Raw genomic sequence first — 14,195 nt, forward strand, 5'->3', positions numbered from 1 at the left:
GCTCAAATAAATTAACATTTATAGATCACTCCGAGGATTACTTCAGTTTCCTGTCATAGTACTTTTATACATGATGTAGAAAATTTGTCAGTTTGTTTGTCTTGGTGATTTTTTTGTGGATGTGTGATTCAGGTGGATCTACGCATTGTTGTGATGTGACAATGTTAAGTGCATTACTGAACAAGTCACAGATTAAGTGATGAAACAGAACGCAGACTGCAGAATAATTTTACATTCATAGGTTACTTTTTAAAAAAAAAGTTAAATTGTAAAATTTGAGGTGGCACAGTTGGCGTAGCGGTTAGCGCAATGCCTTTACAGCGCTAGCGATCGGGACTGGAGTTTGAATCCCACGCTTGTCTGTAAGGAGCTTGTATGTTCTCCCTGTGTCTGCATGGATTTTCCCTAGGGGCTCCGAAAATGTACCGGGGCTGTAGGTTAATTGGGTGTAAATTGGGCAGCATGGACTTGTGGGCCAAAATGGCCTGTTACTGTGATGTATGTCTAAATTAAAATTTTAAATTTAAAAAAATGTTAAAATCAATGTTCTCCAACAAATATTCAGTCAGTGGCGTGCCTTGGTTGTGCTTTGCTCATTACAGATGTTTGAATAAAGTTTGAATAAAATTATGTTTGAATAAAATGGTGTCACCCAGGATGAAGAGCAGGTTGATGCCCCTTGCTGTGGGATGATTCTCTTTAAGTGTTTCCTTATCCCTGCTTAATAAGAGTTTTTATTAGTATATTAGTAAGGCATTATCTGTAAGCTTGGAGGGAAAGGGGGTTAATTATGATGTTATTGTTCACCTTTCGGGTGACTCCATGGAGGGGGAGGAACCTATAGGTGCAGCGACGGTGAAATATTTTTAAAGAATGTGTCTGAAAATAAAGTAAAAGGCTTTAAGGTTGTTCAGTGTAAGTATTGTACAGTATAATATTTTTGTCTTTTAAACTGCTTATTCTTAATGCAGGTTGGGCATGGTAAGAGTGAGTCTCAAGCAACAAGAAAACTCACCAATCCCTGAGGGTGTGGGATACCAGGGGTTTTACTGTATCACAACCCTGAGAGAAGAAATTCCTCTTCCATCACAGATGAGTAAGCCCTTATTTTGAAATTATACTCTTTAGTTTCACAGTAAAATCCACTGATTAGTCAGTTTGTCAATCCCCCTCAGAATTTTGTACATTTCAATAAGATCACATCTCATTCAATACTCCAATGAGTAAACACTCAAACTCACTTCGGAAAATAAACCCTTCATCACGCTAATCAACTTGGTGAACATTCTCTGCATTTTTACCAATACCAGGAGACTTTAAAAAAAATAGAACATGTGACCAAATCTGAAAATTGTTTCAATGAACATTAGGCATTAATAATTGCAAAAAAATTAATAAAAATTAAAGGCTATGTAGTGTAGTGAATGATGAATTAAAATGACAGCAATGACAATATTTGGGGAAAAAAATCCTCAGATCCCGAAATAAATTATATAGTTTAATTTTTTAAAATTATTATATCAATATTGTCAAGTTGCAAATTGTCTGTCTTCCAGGGGTTGCATTCACCTGAGGTAACGAAAATCCATCTGTTGCACAAGCTGCATCACAGAAATTCAGAAATTGGGAGTTTCAAATGGCTTGCCCACAGCAAATTGTTAAACTCTGTAAACTTCAGAAGAGTGTATGTAGTAACCTGCCTTAATGACTATTGATCAGTAGTACTTACATTAGCAGTAATGATGTGTTTCGAAAGGCTGGTGATAAGCAAACCTGCTCCAGTCTGAGCAGTGACATAGATCCATTCCAGTTCTCATATTGTAGAAACAGGTCTACGGCGGATGCCATCTCGCTAGCTCTGTACCTGGAAGCCCGGTGCATACATCAGGATGCTCTTTATTGACTAAAGTTCAGCATTTAACACCGTTGTCCCTATCAAAACTGATCAGCAAAGTCCAAGACCTGGGAGTAATTGGATCATGGATTTCCTCACCTCCAGACCAGAATCTCCATTAGTTCTGGAGCACCATAGGGCTCTGTTCTATTCCCCCTGATCTACTCATTTTACACCTATGACTGTGTAGCACGGTAAGACAATAACACCATTTATGGGTGATCCTGACACTCTCACTGTCTTCCTGCCAATTAAGATATGTACGTGACCACGACATGTTTGTCTTCAGACACCTGTGCCTGAAGACACCTCCTTGATGCTAGCACTGTGAAGAGGGCATGGCCTTTGAGGATAGAGGCTACCTTCTTAAGATACCACCTCTTGTAGATGACCTCGATGAAGTGAAGACTGATGCCTATGATGGCACTGGCCAAGTTCACGATTCTCTGTAGTTTTTTTTTCCCTGTCATGTGTATTGGCACCTCCATTACTGATGCAAGCAGTCAGAATGCTTTCCATGGTAAACCTGTAGAAATTTGCAAGCAAATCTCATCAAACTCCTCGCAAAGTATCGCTGCTGACAAGCCTTTTATGTTGTGATTACATCAACTTGAAGGCCCCAGGTCAGATCTTCAGAGATGTTGACACCTTGGAATTTGTTATGCATTGATTATTTTTGAAATGATGGAGATTAATCTGTTAAAGGTGAAGGAGGTGTGATTGTATCCCTGTTCTGGATGGAAGGAGAGGTGCTGAGAGTAAAAGTGTACAAAATGAATCTTGGGCAGGTTGAGAGCATTGACAGCCATGGGATAGGAAAACTAGAGCCCCTTTTTCATAGTGGCTTCAAGACAGAAATTTTCTGGATTTCTGACACTTCACTTTACCTACATGAATGCAAAAAAGGGGGAATCAGCGTGTCCATTTCCCTCTGGGTTCCCTCCGCCCAGGCACCTAGTGTCAGAGGTGGAGCGAAGTCACCTAAATGGATGAGCAGTGAGAGTAGCTCGAAAGGGGGTTGGCTGATGACATCCTCAGCCTACAAACAAAGTTTGTCTGTTGCTTAGTGAAAACACAATGCTGGAGAAACTCAGCAGGACAGTGTACATTACACTTTTCTTTCCTTTTTTTTCTTTGGCTTGGCTTCGCGGACGAAGATTTATGGAGGGGTAATGTCCACGTCAGCTGCAGGCTCGTTTATGGCTGACAAGTCCGATGCGGGACAGGCAGACACGGTTGCAGCGGTTACATGACCAACTTTTTGGGCTTCATAGCTTGATGAAGGGCTCAAACCTAAAATTATTAAACTCAGTCTTTATCTTTGCTATATAAAGTGCACTGACCTACTGAGTTTCTCTTTATTCTCAATATTCAATATTTTTATTCTCAATATTCCCATTTATTTTAGAAAGGTGTAATGTTTAACTGAACTGAAACTGGCAGAAAATGCAGCAAGCAAAATATTAAAGGGACAATTATACAGTGATGGGGCTGTGGATATTTTGTTTGAACTTTTAAACTGTGCAAATGGAGCTGATATTGATTGTATTTAAACTATTGGAAGCCACATGTGTCCCAAGATAATGCCTCAAGTTTGTGAGCTGGTGGGGGGGTGATGAGGCCAGCGAAACGTGAATGGCAATGTTCCATGAGTTCTGACGAGCGATAAGTTTGTGAAGGGAGATGCCGGTGTCCTTTAAATCTCCTGAATTGTCTCTATTTGTATAAGCATAACTTTTTACAGTTGTCATTTAAAAGCTAAAACCAGGGGCTTAATTAATTCCTGGTGCAAAGCTACTCGGAGAAGCGCGAGGTGTTGGTCTAATCGATTGGTGTGGCGTAGTTCTCAGGCGGGAATGATATTCAGGGGAGTGATGGCAGGTCGGGGGTCATGTTAAGGGAAGTGGTGTTCAGGGAGAGTGATGTTCAGGGGCAGAGGGTGGTGTTGCTGATGGGCAATAATGGCCCTGGAGACTGCTTTCTGTCACAAACTTTGATCTTTTAAAAGCAATCGGCTGCAAGAGTGACTCTTGTGATGCCCTTAACACACGACCCCTCCCCCCTACCACCCCCCCCCCCCAAGTCTGTTGCCAATGTCTCAAATATTACGTGTTATTTACAGAATAGCTAAGAATTGATCCTGTCTTGAAAGTTGCACTCTGCTTTCCCTTGGGTGAATTGTTGCTCCGATCCTTGTGCTGTCTTGATCTCAAATGCCGCAAAGAAACAAAACCAAGAAAACCACTTCCTGCTCTCTTTTTTTAAAAAAATAGTATTTTCATAAACATCTCCTCTGGTACATGTTCAACTCAAAACAGCCTTGTTCCTTTTCTCCCACTCCCACAGTGCACCTGGCACAGCCCTCAACATTATCGTGTTCAGAGACATTTCACTTCCTCGCGCATTATGTTCTACATTACAGCAGAGGGCGGTGCTGATGTGAATCACGTCCCGCCCCTTTTGCCCTGCGAAGCCAGATTGCTATGTAAAAGGACTCAGTGGTGTAAATGCTTGAAACCACCTTTCAGATTTCCCTTTTACATAGATCGTGAGTGGGGTAATAAGGTGGTTTCTTTATATAAAAAGGGCTCAGGAATGAGGTCAAGGAGCACATATTGGTGTGCTTCCAATTTACTTATTAATGCATGTAATTGAGATTTGAAAAAAGAAAATAAGGGGTCTCTAGTCATAAAGGGGGTCATTAGAGAGAATTTTCATCAGAGATTAATCCTGATGAGGTTTTTATTGAGATTTACCTGTTTACCTATCTCGGCTGCACCATTTCATCAGATGCAAGGATCGACAATGAGATAGACAACAGACTCGCCAAGGCAAATTGCGCCTTTGGAAGACTGCACAAAAGAGTCTGGAAAAACAACCAACTGAAAAACCTCACAAAGATAAGCATATACAGAGCCGTTGTCATACCCACACTCCTGTGTTCAGCTCCGAATAATGGGTCCTTTACCGGCATCACCTACGGCTCCTAGAACGCTTCCACCAGCGTTGTCTCCGCTCCATCCTCAACATCCATTGGAGCGCTTTCATCCCTAACGTCGAAGTACTCGAGATGGCAGAGGTCGACAGCATCGAGTCCACGCTGCTGAAGATCCAGCTGCGCTGGGTGGGTCACGTCTCCAGAATGGAGGACCATCGCCTTCCCAAGATCGTGTTATATGGCGAGCTCTCCACTGGCCACCGTGACAGAGGTGCACCAAAGAAAAGGTACAAGGACTGCCTAAAGAAATCTCTTGGTGCCTGCCACATTGACCACCGCCAGTGGGCTGATATCGCCTCAAACCGTGCATCTTGGCGCCTCACAGTTTGGCGGGCAGCAACCTCCTTTGAAGAAGACCGCAGAGCCCACCTCACTGACAAAAGGCAAAGGAGGAAAAACCCAACACCCAACCCCAACCAACCATTTTTCCCCTGCAGCCGCTGCAACCGTGTCTGCCTGTCCCGCATCGGACTTGTCAGCCACAAACGAGCCTGCAGCTGTCGTGGACTTTTACCCCCTCCATAAATCTTCCTCCGCGAAGCCAAGCCAAAGAAAAAACCTGCTGTAATGAATGCTTAAATCCATCTTTGGCATACAGTGAACATATTTGCAATAAACCTGGTCGAATAGTCTGGAAGTGAAACGGGATTGAATACTGATTTTTGTTTATTCATTTCCAACAGTGTTTCTGTGAAACAATTGCCTGCATCTAACAACAAAATAGATAAAATAGAATGGATGAGTCACACTAATAGCCATGCTTGTGTATAACAATGCACTTGTGAAAGGGGCCTCAACTTTTTAGTATTCTCACCCATTGATTGCAAGCATTTAGCATGGCTGTAAAACTCATACATATGTCTTTAATCTGTTTTTTTTCACACACTGTCATATTCCTTTATTGCAGTTATTAGCAGATGGCATTGAATCACAGAAAATTACCGAACAGTATTGCATTGTGTCCATTGTCCCAATTTAATTAAAATTAATATATGCTTAGATGGTTTTTTGTATATTTTAGTGAAGTAATTGCTAATACCATCTGATCTACGATTCTGATTGATTTTATCCTCATCATCTCTTTTATCACAAGGTATCAAATTCTAGCTTATTACATGTATCAAGATGCACTGATGGATGTTGTTTTGTGAGCAGTCCAGTGAGACATCTCATGCATGCTACAACAAGGCGCAATACAAAAGTGCATAATCACAGAGGCAGATCAGATGGAATTGTGAATCAGTGGATTTTTGCCTCCACAGTTGTCTATGGCAAGAAATTATTGGGTATATTTCAAGTGGAGGTTCTTGCTTATTAAAGGTGTTAAAGGTTATAGGGAGAAGTCAGGAGAATGTGGTTGAGAGGACTTGAATGGCTGAGCAGACTTGATGAGCCGAATGGCCTAATTCTGATCCTACATCTTATGGTGTAATAGATTTCCAGAGTCTTCTGTCAGGGAATTTAGTGGCAATGATATTGGCTGGCAAGAGTAAATAGTAAAATTTCCATTATAGAGATGGACATTGACCTAATTAGAGTGGTGCAGTAGTAATTGTGACTTATTGTTCCTTGTGGTGGCAAGATTTTTTTTTGCAGATTGTTTCTCTAGCAGAGTGGATTCTTCAAATGAACTAGGCAATGTCTTGAATAGAGAACCTCTCTCCTCATCAGCTTGTGTAACTACATATTCTGTTGAGGTCAAGAGATGCATAAATGAACTAAAAACCCTTCCCCTTCTGGACAATGTGACGGTACTTAAAATATTTTTATTCTAGAAGATGAGGCAGAGGCCGTAAAACATTTCCGGACCTTAACAAGCTCAGGGGTTGGAGGAAAGAGACGACTGATTTCAGCTAAAACAGAGAAGCAGACTGTAGAGCTCGTCGAAAGAACCAAAGACTTGTTGATCCAAACCAAGGCTTTTATTAGCAAAAGACCGGAGCTCTTCACAGGTGGCCGACCAGTCCGGAATGATCCGACCTGGCTAGGGACACAACCCTTTAAGGCCCAAACAATAGGTGTGGCTTAGCTCTCAGCCAATCGCTGTAAGCACAGTCTAGATACAGTAACTATATACACTATGTACATTGGTGATAGATCTGTACTATCACACAGACATGCTTCCCATGTCTATTTAAGCTCTCCTCCCCACTACAATGTGGGATCACATTCAGCCAAAATCTGGAATTAAGCCCACCTGCTGCTGTGGTCGGCAACAGAGTCTGTCCCACCTGAGTGCCAAGTCTTGTCATCAAGTTGACTTCTGGCCAAAAAATCTGTGAAGCACAAAACATGCAGGCTGTTGAGTTTAAAAACCCTACAGCCTGCAGGGAAAGACCAATGTCTGGGTTTTCTATCTACAAATCCACAACTCAGTCTCTTAATTCCAGTCTAATTGTAAACTAGTTAGTGTTTAGTCAACATTTCAGGTGGACACAAAATATTTACCATTCTCCGTCTCCCATTGATGTTGCTCAACCCACCAATTTCTTCCAGCAGATTATATTTTCTCCCCGCCTCCGGATTCCAGCATCTGGATTCTCTCATTTGGGGAGGAATAGCAAATGCTCATGGGAATAGCAAACACCAGGGGACCAAGTTTAGGGGAGGCATCAGGGGTAAGTTTTTTTTAAAAACAGAGTTGTGGGTGTGAATGTTTTGCCAGGGGTGATGGTGGAAGCTGAAACATTGGGGGCATATAAGAGATTCTTAGACAGGCACATGGATGAAAGGAAAAATAGATGGTCATGAAGGCCCACCAGGCTCACCTTACAAAGCCGTCCTGGCCAGAAAAGAAACAAGCCTTCCGTCGCGCATGCAGCCATCTTCAGCGCAAACTCCGGGAGATCCAAAATGAGTGGTGGACTAGCCTCGCCAAGTGAACCCAGCTCAGCGCGGACATTGGCGACTTCAGGGGTTTTTACGAGGCTCTAAAGGCTGTGTACGGCCCCTCACCCCAAGTCCAAAGCCCGCTGCGCAGCTCAGACGGCAAAGTCCTCCTCAGCGACAAGATCTCCATCCTCAACCGATGGTCAGAACACTTCCAATCTCTTTTCAGTGCCAACCGCTCAGTCCAAGATTCCGCCCTGCTCCAGCTCCCTCAACAGCCCCTAAGGCTAGAGCTGGATGAGGTGCTCACCCGGGAAGAGACATATAAGGCAATTGAACAACTGAAAAGTGGCAAAGCAGCAGGTATGGATGGAATCCCCCCAGAGGTCTGGAAGTCTGGCGGTAAAACTCTGCATGTCAAACTGCATGAGTTTTTCAAGCTTTGTTGGGACCAAGGAAAACTGCCTCAGGACCTTCGTGATGCCATCATCATCACCCTATACAAAAACAAAGGCGAGAAATCAGACTGCTCAAACTACAGGGGAATCACGCTGCTCTCCATTGCAGGCAAAATCTTTGCTAGGATTCTCCTAAATAGAATATTACCTAGTGTCGCCGAGAATGTCCTCCCAGAATCACAGTGTGGCTTTCGCGCAAACAGAGGAACTATTGACATGGTCTTTGCCCTCAGACAGCTCCAAGAAAAGCGCAGAGAACAAAACAAAGAACTCTACATCACCTTTGTTGACCTCACCAAAGCCTTCGACACCGTGGGCAGGAAAGGGCTTTGGCAAATACTAGAGTGCATCGGATGTCCCCCAAAGTTCCTCAACATGGTTATCCAACTGCACGAAAACCAACAAGGTCAGGTCAGATACAGCAATGAGCTCTCTGAACCCTTCTCCATTAACAATGGCGTGAAGCAAGGCTGCGTTCTCGCACCAACCCTCTTTTCAATCTTCTTCAGCATGATGCTGAACCAAGCCATGAAAGACCTCAACAATGAAGACGCTGTTTACATCCGGTACCGCACGGATGGCAGTCTCTTCAATCTGAGGCGCCTGCAAGCTCACACCAAGACACAAGAGCAACTTGTCCGTGAACTACTCTTTGCAGACGATGCCGCTTTAGTTGCCCATTCAGAGCCAGCTCTTCAGCGCTTGACGTCCTGTTTTGCGGAAACTGCCAAAATGTTTGGCCTGGAAGTCAGCCTGAAGAAAACTGAGGTCCTCCATCAGCCAGCTCCCCACCATGACTACCAGCCCCCCCACATCTCCATCGGGCACACAAAACTCAAAACGGTCAACCAGTTTACGTATCTCGGCTGCACCATTTCATCAGATGCAAGGATCGACAATGAGATAGACAACAGACTCGCCAAGGCAAATAGCGCCTTTGGAAGACTACACAAAAGAATCTGGAAAAACAACCAACTGAAAAACCTCACAAAGATAAGCGTTTACAGAGCCGTTGTCATATCCACACTCCTGTTCGGCTCCAAATCATGGGTCCTCTACCGGCATCACCTACGGCTCCTAGAACGCTTCCACCAGCGTTGTCTCCACTCCATGCTCAACATTCATTGGAGCAACTTCATCCCTAACATCGAAGTACTCGAGATGGCAGAGGCCGACAGCATCGAATCCACGCTGCTGAAGATCCAACTGCGCTGGGTAGGTCACGTCTCCAGAATGGAGGACCATTGCCTTCCCAAGATCGTGTTATATGGCGAGCTCTCCACTGGCCACTGTGACAGAGGTGCACCAAAGAAGAGGTACAAGGACTGCCTAAAGAAATCTCTTGGTGCCTGCCACATTGACCACCGCCAGTGGGCTGATATCGCCTCAAACCGTGCATCTTGGCGCCTCACAGTTCGGCGGGCAGCAACCTCCTTTGAAGAAGACCGCAGAGCCCACCTCACTGACAAAAGACAAAGGAGGAAAAACCCAACACCCAACCCCAACCAACCAATTTTCCCCTGCAACCGCTGCAACCGTGTCTGCCTGTCCCGCATCGGACTTGTTAGCCACAAACGAGCCTGCAGCTGACGTGGACATTTTACCTCCTCCATAAATCTTCGTCCGCGAAGCCAAGCCAAAGATAACCCCCAGAAGGCATCGATCTGGCCATGTGATGTCAGTGGGTGATTCTGGCTTTTAAAATCTAAAAATGCCTTGTGTGGTTATTTTTTCATGTCCACTGCAATTCTAGTAGGCACAGTTGGTGACCTTGACAAGTCCAAAAACCTAATTTTGGACAAACATGGACTCTGCAGACATTGCTGTGAAACTACCACCTTTCCGGATAGCTGAGGTTCCAACAGGCTGAAGCACAGTTTCACCTTCACAAAGTCGAATTCGACGCCACTCATTATTACCATCTTGTCAGTGCCGTGGACCAAGTTGTCACTAAGCGGGTCGGCAACTTCCTACGGGATACCACGGACCAGCAAGTGTGATGCTTTAAAAGCACTTTCATTACATATATATGGTATGTCCCGTAGGGAAAGTGCCGCCAAACTACTGCATCTCGATGGGTTGGAAGACCGTGCCCCTTCAGAACTAATGGATGAAATGCTGTTCCTGGCTGCTGGTGAAAGACCCAATACGCTATTGGAGCAGCTCTTTTCAGATCAAATGCCAGATTATATTAGACTTTTGTTATCCAAGTGTTAATTTGAAGACTCATGGGGTGTAGCGGCAGAGGCAGACATTCTATGGCTGGCTAAAAAGCCACAGTCTTTCACTATTGACGGGCTTAAACCAACTCACGTGGACAAGTCTTCACCACTCCAGCAGCCAACAGTCTGTCACAGAGGTCGACCACCTAAAAGACAGACAAACCTTTCTGCTGGTTCTGGGGTGAGGGGTGGGGGGTGGAAATGACCATGTATCAGCGCTACATCTCCCAGGAGGCATCAAACCGGCCATGTGATATCCGTCTGTGATGACATCAGCACATGGCGACCGCGTGATTCTGGCTTTTAAAAGGTTGCGCAAGTTATGAAGAGTAAATCTGTTTGATTCACTCTTTTTGTAAAAAAAAGTCTTGTATGGTTATTTCATCATGTCCACTGTGAATCCAGTGGCCACAGTTTAGTTTCTTTTTGGTAGGAATGCATGTATAAAGGTTGGCACAAAAATGAAGGCTGAAGGGCCTGTAGTGTGCTGTAATGTTCTACATTCCATGTGTCTAGTTATATTTTTAACAATGACTGGAAACATTTTTGGTTTTTTATATTTAAAATGCTGCTGTTATTTGATTTAAACAAAGACTCTGAATATGCCACCATGTCACAAATTAACATTCTCTCTGAATTTATTTGTTCCAGTTCAAAGAGTGAGGCATGACGAGACTGCTACTCTAGTCAGTTAAAATAAAGGAATTTGTACGGCAGCCATTGCATTCAGCAACCAGATGACAACTGATAAAACTCTTAATAAACTGTAGCTGTGGGTGAGGAGGGAGAGACATAATATCTTGAGTGGTACTTGCACATTAATTTCATTGTTTGCATGTTTAACCATATAACCATATACAGCACAGAACAGGCCAGTTTGGCCATACTAGTCCATGCCGGAACAAATCCCCACCCTCCTAGTCCCACTGACCAGCACCTGGTCCATACCCCTCCAATCCTCTCCCCTCCATGTAATTATCCAGTCTTTCCTTAAATGTAAATAACGTCCTTGCTTCAACCACCTCCGCCGGAAGCTTATTCCACATCCCTTTGCGTGAAGAAATTTCCCCTCATGTTCCCTTTATAATTTTCCCCCTGCAATCTCAAACCATGGCCTCTGGTTTGAATATCCCCCACTCTTAATTGAAAAAGCCTATCCACGTTGAAATTAAGAAAGCCCTCATTGTGTTGTCATGTCGTCAAACTAATACCAGAATTAAAGAAGGAAATCCACAGATGCTGGGGTCAAGTGCAATACACAAATGTGCTGGAGGACCTCAGCAGACCATGCAAAGTCCATAGGAAGTAAAAGGTAACCAACGTTTCGGCCCTGAGCCTTTCAGGAGTGCCAAATATCAGCAGACAATGAATGAGAAGGAGCTGAGGGGAAGAGGGTGGTGGGGTTGGGGTAGGGGGGGGGGGGGGGTGGGGAGAGCTAGCCCTTCCAAAGGGCTCAGGGCCGGAATGTTGGTCACCTTTTACTCCCTGTAGATGGTGTATGCATGACGTGCTGAGTTTCTCTAGCACACTTTTGTATTGCAAACTTACACCTGGCTGTCGTTCATCTGCTGTAACTGGATAGCAGCTGGAACTGTATTCATTGCAGTTTGAACTTGTGGGTGCAAAATGGTTGGATGTCATGAAGCATACTAGTATTAACTGTTACCCCTTTTTCCACAGCAATTAAAAAACAGGAATTAACCACTTCACTTACCTGTATGAACATGGGATGGGATGGGGGGGAGTCATTTTCATCCCGTGTATTACCTGCCAAGATAGGTAGCATCAGAGCTGAGTCGCTATGTAAAAAGGTTGCACTGAAACAGCTTTTCTTGGATCAGTGAGAACGACTTGACCTGACTTTAAAGATGGTCGTTCACACGCCGATTAAGTGGGATCTCTGTGTAAAAGGGGTATGTGAGATCTGAATCCCTAATTTTGTCAGATTGCAAAACTATGGCATGTTTCAATCTGATTGGATAAGATTACAATTGTACTCATCTTCAAAGATGTTGCTTTTAATTGACTCCAATATTTCACATGTTTATATAGTTTAAGATTGGAAATGAAGTTAGGCCATTTAATCTACCACTCCATAGCTTTAAATCGATACAGCTACAAGATTCTTCAACAGCAGTATTAAATGCTTCATTTATAATTTGTATTTAACTAAATATTTAGTCATATTTTCATTAATTTTTATTGATTTATAGTGATTCCTTGGAGAAATTACACTAACAGATTCCAACTTAAACTGTTACATTTTTTTCTATGCAAGTACATAATTTTTTTTGGCTGTAATAGTGGGGTATGCAAGCCTAGAATATGGGCCACATGGTAGCTAATCTCCTTACACCAAAGCAATGAAAAGTACTCATCTTACTAGAATAAAAATTCAAATTACGATAAGAAGTAATTGAGGAAAAAAGAAAGATTTGAGCTTCAAAATCTTATACTAGGGTCTGATTTTTTTAAAAATAATCGCAGTTTGGGACATATTTTTGTTTTAATTATATGTTCTTCAGAAAATGGTTGACTTATTCGACACTGACTTACAATTGAATAGAGGAAAAATTGGAATAGTGTTTGATATTTAATCACAGCAGCTAAATAAATTATGTACTGAATGTCGTGAAATGCTAAAGTCTGCAAATGCTATGTCGAAACTATGTAGAAGTCAGCAGGTCAAGCAGCGTCCATAGGAGGTAAAGATACATAACCAACATTTTCTATCTTCCAAAAGACGCAACATGACCTTCTGAGTTCCTCCAGCATTTTTGTGTGTTTACATACTGTAAGTAATTTAATTAGGATCTAGAATTGATAAAATTTTATGATACATTGATAAAGAGATGTTATAGGGGTAACATTGGTGGCATAGGTTCTGTACAAAAGCACAGTGTAGTACAAAATATAGAATCAACATAATGTCTCACTAAATTAAGCTGTCTATTGCTGATTAGTTTGGATTAATTTAGATCAATGCAAGTCATCATTGAGGTGAATAGCTTGCCTTTCTTCTGGATGTTTTAAGATTTTTGCTTTTTCTTTCAAAGACTAGATTTGATGAGAAATCCAGTCTATCACTTCAAAAGTACTTAGATTTTTAACTTTCAGGCAATAGTGTAAAATGAGATTAGATCAACTTGCAAGATTTTATTGATTTGAATTTCCAGCCTCTGCAGTTTATTGCTTCAGCTTGTCGGCCAGTTACCTCGTCTTTCTCACCCAGTTCCATGCTCTTCACTGAGATAAAGGAATGCAGTGCTTGCTTCACAATCAGAAGGCATAATTGTCCCCTTTTTCTGCAGTTTAATAAAACTACAGATTAACATATCTTGCACAGTTCCTGAAATATGCTGAAGGATGTTTTAACAATAACTTGCTTGCAGGCAGGAGACTACAGCAGGCTGTCTCCTACAGGCATCTCTCGCTCTCATTCTCCCTCCCCCACCTTGTTCTCCCTCCTTCCCTCTCTCTCCCCCACACTAGTTTAAACTACCTTTACTATCTTTGGCCAGATTGTATCAGTTTCTGTGTGTGGGTTCTAGTCATCTTATACACTTCATCTAATTTCAACTCAAATTCCTATTTTCTGCCTTTTCAAACTATCTTAAATGCAGCTTGATAGTTTGCAGTTAACTTGTGCCTGCCTTTTGCATAAGGTACCTCAATTAACCTTTCTTAAATTCAACCCTTGATAAAAGAAAGGCCCATATCTCTGTGGTGGGACCAATGTATATCTATTAGTGCTGCCTGTAGGAATGTACTGTACGGGCTGGCCTGCTCCTGCA

The sequence above is a fragment of the Narcine bancroftii genome, chromosome 4, assembly GCF_036971445.1.
Source record: "Narcine bancroftii isolate sNarBan1 chromosome 4, sNarBan1.hap1, whole genome shotgun sequence".
Lineage (NCBI taxonomy): Eukaryota > Metazoa > Chordata > Chondrichthyes > Torpediniformes > Narcinidae > Narcine > Narcine bancroftii.